Below are 13,703 nucleotides of genomic sequence, written 5' to 3' on the forward strand. Positions count from 1 at the left end.
AAAATACTTCGATAATTTTAGTTGCATCAATTTTATATAATTTTAGTTTCAATAATACTAGAGGTTGCTTATAATGTTTTGAACAGAAAATACTTTGATAATTTTAGTTTCATAAATTTTATTTATGTTATTAAAGTTTATTTTATTTTGTTTGTACTTATATATTTTATTAAAGTTTATATTATTTTGTTTCTAATTACTTATTTATTTTATTTGTTATTTTTCATGCACTATTTTTCATGCATTTACTGATTATTTTGAGCTATAAGACCCTAAAATTGAAAAGCATTTCAAATGAACTCTGAAAAGGTTGAAAGTTGGCATGGTATCATCATTTCATCCACATAGCATGTGCAAGAAAGTTGAGAGGGTTACGGTAAAAACTGGATGCACTTCGTGTACAAGACGGACAATCTCTTTCGAAGTATCAGGATTTCATACGGAAACTCGTCTGTTACAAAGGGATTTTATTTTTTAAAACATATTTGAACTCCTGACTTTTTGTGTGTTCAAAATGCACCATTCAAAGCCACATCATCAATTTTCAACCCTTTCTGACTTCATTTCTTATTTTTCATGCATTTATTGATTATTTTGAGCTATAAGACCCTGAAATTGAAAAGCATTTCAAATGAACTCTGAAAAGGTTGAAAGTTGGCATGGTATCATCATTTCATCCACATAGCATGTGCAAGAAATTTGAGAGGGTTACGGCAAAAACTGGATGCACATCGTGTACAAAACGGACAACGGTATCATACTCGTCTGTTACAAAGTTGGCATGGTATCATCATAATAGTTGCGGCAGAAAGTCTTCACTTTTTCTTCGCTTGTGTCATTTGCTTATTGCGCCGTAACCATGGATAATCTTCATCGTTTATCAGGATGCTTGGGTCAGCCTTGACTTTGAAGGGGGGAATTTCATGAAACTTTTCATAATCTTCAGACATGTCTGTCTTGCCCTCCACTCCCACGATGTCCCTTTTTCCTGAAAGAACTATGTGGCGCTTTGGCTCATCGTATGATGTATACGCTTCCTTATCTTTTCTTTTTCTCGGTTTGGTAGACATGTCCTTCACATAGATAACCTGTGCCGCATCATTGGCTAGGACGAACGGTTCGTCAGCGTACCCAAGGTTTTTCAGATCCACTGTTGTCATTCCGTACTGTGGGTCTACCTGTACCCCGCCTCCTGACAGATTGACCCATTTGCACTTAAACAAAGGGACCTTAAAATCATGTCCGTAGTCAAGTTCCCATATGTCCACTATGTAACCATAATATGTGTCCTTTCCCCTCTCGGTTGTTGCATCAAAGCGGACACCGCTGTTTTGGTTGGTGATCTTTTGATCTTGGGCAATCGTGTAAAATGTATTCCCATTTATCTCGTATCCTTTGTAAGTCAATACAGTCAAAAGATGGTCCCCTGGACAACGAGTACAGCTCATCACAAACAGTGTTGTCACCTCTGAGACGTGTTTCCAACCAACTGCTGAAAGTCCTGATGTGTTCACATATAATCCAGTCGTCGCACTGCTCCGGGTGTTTGGAGCGCAGACTGTTCTTGTGTTCATCGACATACGGGGTCACTAAGGTAGAGTCTGTAGAACTGTGTAGTGCGCTTGAGACCAAGAATGCCCGTCCCTGCATATTATTGAGTCCGCTCCTAGCGTGCCTTTTCCAGTCAGTCTCCCCTCATACCGCGATTTAGGGAGACCTATCTTCTTAAGGCCATGAATGAAGTCAACACAAAATCCAATGACATCCTCTGTTTGATGGCCCATGGAGATGCTTCCTTCTGGCCTAGCGCCGTTACGGACATATTTCTTTAGGACTCCCATGAACCTCTCAAAGGGGAACATATTGTGTAGAAATACGGGCCCCAGAATGACAATCTCGTCGACTAGATGAACTAGGACGTGTGTCATGATATTGAAGAAGGATGGTGGGAACACTAGCTCGAAACTGACAAGACATTGCGCCACATCACTCCTTAGCCTTGGTATGATTTCTGGATCGATCACCTTCTGAGAGATTGCATTGAGGAATCCACATAGCTTCACAATGGCTAATCGGACGTTTTTCGGTAGAAGCCCCCTCAATGCAACCGGAAGCAGTTGCGTCATAATCACGTGGCAGTCATGAGACTTTAGGTTCTGGAACTTTTTCTCTGGCATATTTATTATTCCCTTTATATTCGACGAGAAGCCAGTCGGGACCTTCATACTGAGCAGGCATTTAAAGAAGACTTCTTTCTCTTCTTTCGTAAGAGCGTAGCTGGCAGGACCTTCATACTGCTTCGGAGGCATGCCATCTTTTTCATGCAAACGTTGCAGGTCCTCCCGTGCCTCAGGTGTATCTTTTGTCTTCCCATACACGCCCAAGAAGCCTAGCAGGTTCACGCAAAGGTTCTTCGTCACGTGCATCACGTCGATTGAAGAGCGGACCTCTAGGTCTTTCCAGTAGGGTAGGTCCCAAAATATAGATTTCTTCTTCCACATGGGTGTGTGTCCCTCAGCGTCATTCGGAACAGCTAGTCCGCCGGGACCCTTTCCAAAGATTACGTGTAAATCATTGACCATAGCAAGTACGTGATCACCGGTACGCATGGCGGGCTTCTTCCGGTGATATGCCTCGCCTTTGAAATGCTTGCCTTTCTTTCGACATTGATGGTTGGTCGGAAGAAATCGACGATGGCCCATGTACACATTCTTCATGCATTTGTCCAGGTATATACTTTCAGTGTCATCTAAACAGTGTGTGCATGCGTGGTATCCCTTGTTTGTCTGTCCTGAAAGGTTACTAAGAGCGGGCCAATCGTTGATGGTTACAAACAGCAATGCGTGCAGGTTAAATTCCTCCTATTTGTGCTCATCCCACGTACGTACACCGTTTCCATTCCACAGCTGTAAAAGTTCTTCAACTAATGGCCTTAGGTACACATCAATGTCGTTGCCGGGTTGCTTAGGGCCTTGGATGAGAACTGGCATCATAATGAACTTCCGCTTCATGCACATCCAAGGAGGAAGGTTATACATACATAGAGTCACGGGCCAGGTGTTGTGATTGTTGCTCTGCTCCCCAAAAGGATTAATGCCATCCACGCTTAAACCAAACCATACGTTCCTTGGGTCAGCTGCAAACTCAGCCCAGTACTTTCTCTCAATTTTTCTCCACTGCGACCCGTCAGCAGGTGCTCTCAACTTCCCGTCTTTCTTACGGTCCTCACTGTGCCATCGCATCAACTTGGCATGCTCTTTGTTTCTGAACAGACGTTTCAACCGTGGTATTATAGGAGCATACCACATCACCTTCGCAGGAACCCTCTTCCTGGGGGGCTCACCGTCAACATCACCAGGGTCATCTCGTCTGATCTTATACCGCAATGCACCGCATACCAGGCATGCGTTCAGATCCTTGTACGCACCACGGTAGAGGATGCAGTCATTAGGGCATCCATGTATCTTCTACACCTCCAATCCTAGAGGGCATACGACCTTCTTTGCTGCGTATGTACTGTCGGGCAATTCGTTATCCTTTGGAAGCTTCTTCTTCAATATTTTCAATAGCTTCTCAAATCCTTTGTCAGGCACAACATTCTCTTCCTTCCACTGCAGCAATTCCAGTACGGTACCGAGCTTTGTGTTGCCAGCTTTGCAATTGGGGTACAACCCTTTTTTGTGATCCTCTAACATGCGATCGAACTTCAGCTTCTCCTTTTGACTTTCGCATTGCGTCCTTGCATCGACAATGACCCGGCGGAGATCATCATCATCGGGCACTGGTTCCTCTTGATCTTCAGCAGCTTCCCCCATTGCAGCATCATTGGGCACATCGTCTGGTTCCTCTTGATCTTCAGCAGCTTCCCCCATTGCAGCATCACCGTATTCAGGGGGCACATAGTTGTCATCGTCCTCTTCTTCTTCGTCGTCTTCCATCATAACCCCTATTTCTCCATGCCTCGTCCAAACATTATAGTGTGGCATGAAACCCTTGTAAAGCAGGTGGGTGTGAAGGATTTTCCGGTCAGAGTAAGACTTCGTATTCCCACATTTAGGGCATGGACAACACATAAAACCATTCTGCTTGTTTGCCTCAGCCACTTCGAGAAAATTATGCACGCCCTTAATGTACTCGGAGGTGTGTCTGTCACCGTACATCCATTGCCGGTTCATCTGCGTGCATTATATATAATTAAGTGTGTCTAAAACCATTACAGAACATCATGAATAGATAATTAAGTGACCAAATTAATAGAAGTTCATCATCACATTAAAACCAAAGTACATACATAGTACTCATCTAACAACATATAGCTCTCCAGAGCATCTAATTAATTAAACCATACATTGAAACTATGTAAAACATTTCAATGCGAAAACAAATGCGATCATAATCGCAACCAAGGTAACAATTAATCCAACGGCATAATGATACCAAGCCTCGGTATGAATGGCATATTTGCTAATCTTTCTAATCTTCAAGCGCATTGCATCCATCTTGATCTTGTGATCATCGACGACATCCGCAACATGCAACTCCAATATCATCTTCTCCTCCTCAATTTTTTTTATTTTTTCCTTCAAGAAATTGTTTTCTTCTTCAACTAAATTTAACCTCTCGACAATAGGGTCAGTTGGAATTTCCGGTTCACATACCTCCTAGATAAATAAAATCTATGTCACGTTGGTCGGCATAATTTTCATAAACAATAAATGAACCAATAGTTATAAAAATAATATATACCACATCCGAATCATAGACAGGACGAGGGCCGACGGGGGCGGATACCAAAACCATCGCACTATATAATAACAAGCAATAAAATAGTAAGAAAATTAGACAAGTATCTATCTAAAGTAAGAATTTTTTTCTTTCAGAAAGAAGATAAGAACAAGAGGCTCACCACGGTGGTGCCGGCGACGAGATCGGCGCGGGTGATCGACGGCGGTGAAGACGGGAATGGGACGTGACGGGCCGCTAAACCTAGACAAATCTCGAGGAAAATGGAGCTTTGAGGTCGAGCTTCGAGAGGAGAAAGCTTAACTAGTGTGGCTCGGGCATTTCATCGAACACCTCATGTGCATAAGAGGTGAGCTAGAGCACCACAAAGCCCTCCCCTCGCCGGCCAAACAAAAACAGAACACTGGAGTGCTATGCTCGCGGGCGAGGGGTATATATAGGCACCTCATTGGTCCCGGTTCGTGGCATGAACCGGGACTAAAGGGCTGCCTGTGTTCCCGGTTCAAGCCACCAACCGGGACCAGTGGTGGTGGGCCAGGAGCAAGGCCCATTGGTCCCGGTTCGTCCCACTAACCGGGACCAAAGGGGCCAGACGAAACGGGACCAATGCCCCCATGAGGCCCGGCAGGCCCCTGGCCTCACGAACCGGGACCAGTGCCCCCATTGGTCCCGGTTCTGGACTGAATCGGGACTAATGGGCTGACCCGGCCTGAACCAAAGCCCTCTTTTCTACTAGTGCACGAACTCTAGATCCAGATGAGTGTCGAGGGAGAGCTTCGTCAGCACGACGGCGTGATGACGGTGATGATGAAGTTACCGACGTAGGGTGCTACCTCTTGAACACTGCGTTGGTTTTCCCTTGAAGAGGAAAGGGTGATGCAGTAAAGTAGCGTAAGTATTTCCCTTAGTTTTTTGAGAATCAAGGTATCAATCCAGTAGGAGGCCACGCACAAGTCCCTCGCACCTACACAAACAAATAAAGCCTCGCAACCAACGCAATAAAGGGGTTGTCAATCCCTTCACGGTCACTTACGAAAGTGAGATCTGATAGATATGATAAGATAATATTTTTGGTATTTTTATAATAAAGATGCAAAGTAAAATAAAAGCAAAATAAACGGCACCAGAAATAGCTTGTTGTCGGGAGATTAATATGATGGAAAATAGACCCGGGGGCTATAGGTCTAGTGGCTTCTCTCAAGAGCATAAGTATTACGGTGGGTGAACAAATTACTGTTGAGCAATTGATAGAATTGAGCATAGTTATGAGAATATCTAGGTATGATCATGTATATAGGCATCACGTCCGTGATAAGTAGACCGACTCCTGCCTGCATCTACTACTATTACTCCACACATCGACCGCTATCCAGCATGCATCTAGAGTATTAAGTTCATAAGAATAGAGTAATGCTTTAAGCAAGATGACATGATGTAGAGGGATAAACTCATGCAATATGAAATAAACCCCATTTTGTTATCCTCGATGGCAACAATACAATATGTGCCTTGCTACCCCTACTGTCACTGGGAAAGGACACCGCAAGATTGAACCCAAAGCTAAGCACTTCTCCCATTGCAAGAAAGATCAATCTAGTAGGCCAAACCAAACTGATAATTCGAAGAGACTTGCAAAGATAACCAATCATACATAAAATAATTCAGAGAAGATTCAAATATTGTTCATAGATAAACTTGATCATAAACCCACAATTCATCGGTCTCAACAAGCACACCGCAAAAGAAGATTACATCGAATAGATCTCCACAAGAGAGGGGGAGAACATTGTATTGAGATCCAAAAAGAGAGAAGAAGCCATCTAGCTAATAACTATGGACCCGAAGGTCTGAGGTAAACTACTCACACATCATCAGAGAGGCTATGGTGTTGATGTAGAAGCCTTCCGTGATCAATGCCCCCTCCGGTAGGATGCCGGAAAAGGCCCCAAGATGGGATCTCACAGGTACAAAAGGTTGCGGTGGTGGAATTAGGTTTTCGTGGATGCCTCTGTTGGTTTGGGGGTACGTAGGTATATATAGGAGGAGGAAGTACGTCGGTGGAGCAACATGGGCCCCACGAGGGTGGAGGGCGCGCCCAGGGGGTAGGCGCGCCCCCTACCTCGTGCCCTCCTGGTTGCTTTCTTGACGTAGGGTCCAAGTCCTCTGGATCACGTTCGTTCCGAATATCACGTTCCCAAAGGTTTCATTCCGTTTGGACACCGTTTCATATTCTTTTTCTGCGAAACTCTGAAATTGGCAAAAAAACAGCAATTTGGGTTGGGCCTCCGGTTAATAGGTTAGTCCCAAAAATAATATAAAAGTGTATAACAAAGCCCATTAATCATCCAAAACAGAATATAATATAGCATGAAGCAATCAAAAATTATAGATACGTTGGAGACGTATCAAGCATCCCCAAGCTTAATTCCTACTCGTCCTCGAGTAGGTAAATGATAAAAACAGAATTTTTGATGCGGAATGCTACTTAGCATGATTTTTAATGCAACCCTCTTAATTGTGGTATGAATATTCAGATCCGAAAGATTCAAGATAAAAGTTTAATATTGACATAAAAGTAATAATACTTCAAGCATACTAACTAAGCAATTATGTCTTCTCAAAATAACATGGCCAAAGAAAGTTCATCCCTAAAAAATCATATAGTTTAGTCATGCTCCATTTTCGTCACACAAGAATGCTCTCATCATGCACAACCCCGATGACAAGCCAAGAAATTGTTTCATACTTTCGTAATCTCAAACTTTTTCAACCTTCACGCAATACATGAGCGTGAGCCATGGATATAGCACTTTGGGTGGAATAGAATATAATGATGGGGGTTATGTGGAGAAGACAAAAAAGGAGAAAGTCTCACATCAACGCGGCTAATCAACGGGCTATGGATGTTGGAAATATGCCCTAGAGGCAATGATAAAATGGTTATTATTATATTTCCTTGTTCATGATAATTGTCTATTATTCATGCTATAATTGTGTTATCCGGAAATCGTAATACATGTGTGAATACATAGACCACAACATGTCCCTAGTGAGCCTCTAGTTGACTAGCTCGTTGATCAACAGATAGTCATGATTTCCTGACTATGGACATTGGATGTCATTGATAACGGGATCACATCATTAGGAGAATGATGTGATGGACAAGACCCAATCCTAAGCATAGCGCAAAGATCGTGTAGTTCGTTTGCTAGAGCTTTTCCAATGTCAAGTATCTTTTCCTTAGACCATGAGATCGTGTAACTCCCGGATGCCGTAGGAGTGCTTTGGGTGTACCAAACGTCACAACGTAACTGGGTGACTATAAAGGTACACTACAGGTATCTCTGAAAGTGTCTGTTGGGTTGACACGGATCGAGACTGGGATTTGTCACTCCGTATGACGGAGAGGTATCTCTGGGCCCACTCGGTAATGCATCATCATAATGAGCTCAATGTGACTAAGGAGTTAGCCACGGGATCATGCATTACGGTACGAGTAAAGAGACTTTCCGGTAACGAGATTGAATAAGGTATTGGGATACCGACGATCGAATCTCGGGCAAGTAACATACCGATTGACAAAGGGAATTGTATACAAGATTGATTGAATCCTCGACATCGTGGTTCATCCGATGAGATCATCACGGAACATGTGGGAGCCAACATGGGTATCCAGATCCCGCTGTTGGTTATTGACCGGAGAGTCGTCTCAGTCATGTCTGCATGTCTCCCGAACCCGTAGGGTCTACACACTTAAGGTTCGGTGACGCTAGGGTTGTAGAGATATTAGTATGCGGTAACCCAAAAGTTTTTCGGAGTCCCGGATGAGATCCCGGATGTCACGAGGAGTTCCGGAATGGTCCGGAGGTAAAGAATTATATATAGGAAGTCCAGTTTCGGCCACCGGGAAAATTTCGGGGGTCACCGGTATTGTACCAGGACCACCGGAAGGGTCCCGGGGGTCCACCGGGTGGGGCCACCTATCCCGGAGGGCCCCATGGGCTGAAGTGGGGAGGCAAACCAGCCACTGGTGGGCTGGTGCGCCCCCCTTGGGCCTCCCCTGCGCCTAGGGTTGGAAACCCTGGGGGTGGGGGGGCGTCCCACTTGGCTTGGGGGGCAAGCCACCCCCTTGGCCGCCGCCCCCCTGGAGATGGGATCTCCCAGGGCCGGCGCCCCCCCTCAGGGACCCTATATAAAGGGAGGGGAGGAAGGGCAGCAGCAACCTAGCCCCTGGCGCCTCCCTCTCCCTCCCGTGACACCTCTCCCTCCCGCTTGCGCTTGGCAAAGCCCTGCCGGGATCCCGCTACTTCCACCACCACGCCGTCGTGCTGCTGGATCTCCATCAACCTCTCCTTTCCCCTTGCTGGATCAAGAAGGAGGAGACGTCTTCCCAACCGTACGTGTGTTGAACGCGGAGGTGCCGTCCGTTCGGCGCTCGGTCATCGGTGATTTGGATCACGACGAGTACGACTCCATCAACCTCGTTCACTTGAACGCTTCCGCTTGCTATCTACAAGGGTATGCAGATGCACTCCTCTCTCTCGTTGCTAGATGACTCCATAGATTGATCTTGGTGATGCGTAGAAAATTTTAAATTTCTGCTACGATCCCCAACAGTGGTATCATGAGCCAGGTCTATGCGTAGTTTCTATGCACGAGTAGAACACAAACTTGTTGTGGGCGTAGATGTTGTCAATTTTCTTGCCACTACTAGTCTTATCTTGTTCCGGCGGCATCGTGGGATGAAGCGGCCCGGACCGACCTTACACGTACGCTTACGTGAGACAGGTTCCACCGACTGACATGCACTAGTTGCATAAGGTGGCTAGCGGGTGTCTGTCTCTCCCACTTTAGTCGAATCGGATTCGATGAAAAGGGTCCTTATGAAGGGTAAATAGAAGTTGGCATATCACGTTGTGGTTTTACGTAGGTAAGAAACGTTCTTGCTAGAAAGCTATAGAAGCCACGTAAAAACATGCAACAACAATTAGAGGACGTCTAACTTGTTTTTGCAGCATATGCCTTGTGATGTGATATGGCCAAAAGGATGTGATGAATGAAATATATGTGATGTATGAGATTGATCATGTTCTTGTAATAGGAATCACGACTTGCATGTCGATGAGTATGACAACCGGCAGGAGCCATAGGAGTTGTCTTTATTTTTTGTATGACCTGCGTGTCATTGAATAACGCCATGTAAATTACTTTACTTTATTGCTAAACGCGTTAGCCACAGAAGTAGAAGTAATCGTTGGTGTGACAACTTCATGGAGACATGATGATGGAGATCATGGTGTCATGCCGGTGACGAAGATGATCATGGCGCCCCGAAGATGGAGATCAAAAGGAGCAAAATGATATTGGCCATATCATGTCACTATTTGATTGCATGTGATGTTTATCATGTTTTACATCTTATTTGCTTAGAACAACGGTAGCTTAAATAAGATGATCCCTCACAAAAATTTCAAGAAAAGTGTTCTCCCTAACTGTGCACCGTTGCGAAGGTTCGTTGTTTCGAAGCACCACGTGATGATCGGGTGTGATAGATTCTAACGTTCGCATACAACGGGTGTTGACGAGCCTAGCATGTACAGACATGGCCTCGGAACACACGCAATACACTTAGGTTGACTTGACGAGCCTAGCATGTACAGACATGGCCTCGGAACACGGAAGACCGAAAGGTCGAGCATGAGTCGTATAGAAGATACGGTCAACATGAAGATGTTCACCGATGTTGACTAGTCCGTCTCACGTGATGATCGGACACGGCCTAGTTAACTCGGATCATGTTTCACTTAGATGACTAGAGGGATGTCTATCTGAGTGGGAGTTCATTGAATAATTTGATTAGATGAACTTAATTATCATGAACTTAGTCTAAAATCTTTACAATATGTCTTGTAGATCAAATGGCCCATGTAGCCCTCAACTTCAATGCGTTCCTAGAGAAAACCAAGCTGAAAGATGATGGCAGCAACTATACGGACTGGGTCCGGAACCTGAGGATCATCCTCATAGCTGCCAAGAAAGATTATGTCCTAGAAGCACCGCTAGGTGAAGCACCCATCCCAGAGAACCAAGACGTTATGAACGCTTGGCAGTCACGTGCTGATGATTACTCCCTCGTTCAGTGCGGCATGCTTTACAGCTTAGAACCAGGGCTCCAAAAGCGTTTTGAGAAACACGGAGCATATGAGATGTTCGAAGAGCCGAAAATGGTTTTCCAAGCTCATGCCCGGGTCGAGAGATATGAAGTCTCCGACAAGTTCTTTAGTTCTAAAATGGAGGGAAATAGTTCTGTCAGTGAGCACATACTCAAAATGTCTGGGTTACGCAACCGCTTGTCTCAGCTGGGAGTTAATCTCCCGGATGACGCGATCATTGACAAAATCCTTCAGTCGCTTCCACCGAGCTACAAGAGCTTTGTGATGAACTTCAATATGTAGGGGATGGAAAAGACCATTCCTGAGGTATATTCAATGCTGAAATCAGCGGAGGTGGAGATCAAAAAGGAACATCAAGTGTTGATGGTGAATAAAACCACTAAGTTCAAGAAAGGCAAGGGTAAGAAAAACTTCAAGAAAGACGGCAAGGGAGTTGCCGCGCCCGGTAAGCCAGTTGCCGGGAAGAAGCCAAGGAATGGACCCAAGCCTGAGACTGAGTGCTTTTATTGCAAGGGAAGTGGTCACTGGAAGCGGAACTGCCCCAAATAGTTAGCGGACAAGAAGGCCGGCAACACCAAAGGTATATGTGATATACATATAATTGATGTGTACCTTACCAGTACTCGTAGTAGCTCCTGGGTATTTGATACCGGTGCGGTTGCTCATATTTGTAACTCAAAACAGGAGCTGCGGAATAAGCGGAGACTGGCGAAGGACGAGGTGACGATGCGCGTCGGGAATGGTTCCAAGGTCGATGTGATCGCCGTCGGCACGCTACCTCTACATTTACCTACGGGATTAGTTTTAAACCTCAATAATTGTTATTTAGTGCCAGCTTTGAGCATGAACATTGTATCAGGATCTCATTTAATGCGAGATGGCTACTCATTTAAATCCGAGAATAATGGTTGTTCTATTTATATGAGAGATATGTTTTATGGTCATGCCCCGCTGGTCAATGGTTTATTCTTAATGAATCCCGAACGTGATGTTACACATATTCATAGTGTGAGTACCAAAAGATGTAAAGTTGATAACGATAGTCCCACATACTTGTGGCATTGCCGCCTTGGTCACATTGGTGTCAAGCGCATGAAGAAGCTCCATGCTGATTGACTTTTAGAGTCTCTTGATTACGAATCATTTGACACGTGCGAACCATGCCTCATGGGTAAGATGACCAAGACTCCGTTCTCCGGAACAATGGAGCGAGCAACCAACTTATTGGAAATCATACATACTGATGTGTGCGGTCCAATGAGTGTTGAGGCTCGCGGTGGCTATCGTTATGTTCTCACTCTCACTGATGACTTGAGTAGATACGGGTATGCCTACCTAATGAAACACAAGTCTGAGACATTTGAAAAGTTCAAGGAATTTCAGAATGAGGTGGAGAATCAACGTGACCGAAAGATAAAGTTCTTACGATCAGATCGTGGGGGGGAATATTTAAGTCACGAATTTGGCACACACTTAAGGAAATGTGGAATAGTTTCACAACTCACGCCGCCTGGAACACCTCAGCGAAATGGTGTGTCCGAATGTCGTAATCGCACTCTATTGGATATGGTGCGATCTATGATGTCTCTTACCGATCTACCGCTCTCATTTTGGGGCTATGCTTTAGAGACTGCCGCATTCACTTTACATAGGGCTCCGTCGAAACCCGTTGAGACGACACCGTATGAATTATGGTTTGGGAAGAAACCTAAGCTGTCGTTTCTAAAAGTTTGGGGATGCGATGCTTATGTCAAGAAACATCAACCTGAAAAGCTCGAACCCAAATCGGAAAAATGCGTCTTCATAGGATACCCTAAGGAAACCATTGGGTATACCTTCTACCTCAGATCCGAAGGCAAGATCTTCGTTGCCAAGAACGGGTCCTTTCTGGAGAAAGAGTTTCTCTCGAAAGAAATAAGTGGGAGGAAAGTGGAACTTGATGAGGTGATAGTCACCCCTTCCGAACCGGAAAGTAGCGCAGCGCGGGAAGATGTTCCTGTGGTGCCTACACAGACTGGGGAGGAAGTTAATGATGATGATCATGAAGCTTCGGATCAAGTTACTGCTGAACTTCGTAGGTCCACAAGGACACGTTCCGCACCAGAGTGGTACGGCAACCCTGTCCTGGAAATCATGTTGTTAGACAACGGTGAACCTTCGAACTATGAAGAAGCAATGGCGGGCCCAGATTCCGACAAATGGCTAGAAGCCATGAAATCCGAGATAGGATCCATGTATGAAAACGAAGTATGGACTTTGACTGACTTGCCCGATGATCGGCGAGCCATAGAAAATAAATGGATCTTTGAGAAGAAGACAGACGCGGATGGTAATGTGACCATCTATAAGGCTCGACTTGTCGCTAAGGGTTATCGACAAGTTCAAGGGGTTGACTACGATGAGACTTTCTCACCCGTAGCGAGGCTGAAGTCCGTCCGAATCATGTTAGCAATTGCCGCATTCTATGATTATGAGATATGGCAAATGGACGTCAAAACGGCATTCCTTAACGGCTTCCTTAAGGAAGAATTGTATATGATGCAGCCGGAAGGTTTTGTCGATCCTAAGAATGCTGACAAAGTATGCAAGCTCCAGCGCTCAATCTATGGGCTGGTGCAAGCATCTCGGAGTTGGAACATTCGCTTTGATGAGATGATCAAAGCGTTTGGGTTTACACAGACTTATGGAGAAGTCTGTGTTTACAAGAAAGTGAGTGGGAGCTCTGTAGCATTTCTCATATTATATGTGGATGACATACTATTGATGGGAAATGATATAGAATTCTTG

The sequence above is a fragment of the Triticum aestivum genome, chromosome 7D (genome assembly GCF_018294505.1).
Source record: "Triticum aestivum cultivar Chinese Spring chromosome 7D, IWGSC CS RefSeq v2.1, whole genome shotgun sequence".
NCBI classification, from domain to species: Eukaryota; Viridiplantae; Streptophyta; class Magnoliopsida; order Poales; family Poaceae; genus Triticum; species Triticum aestivum.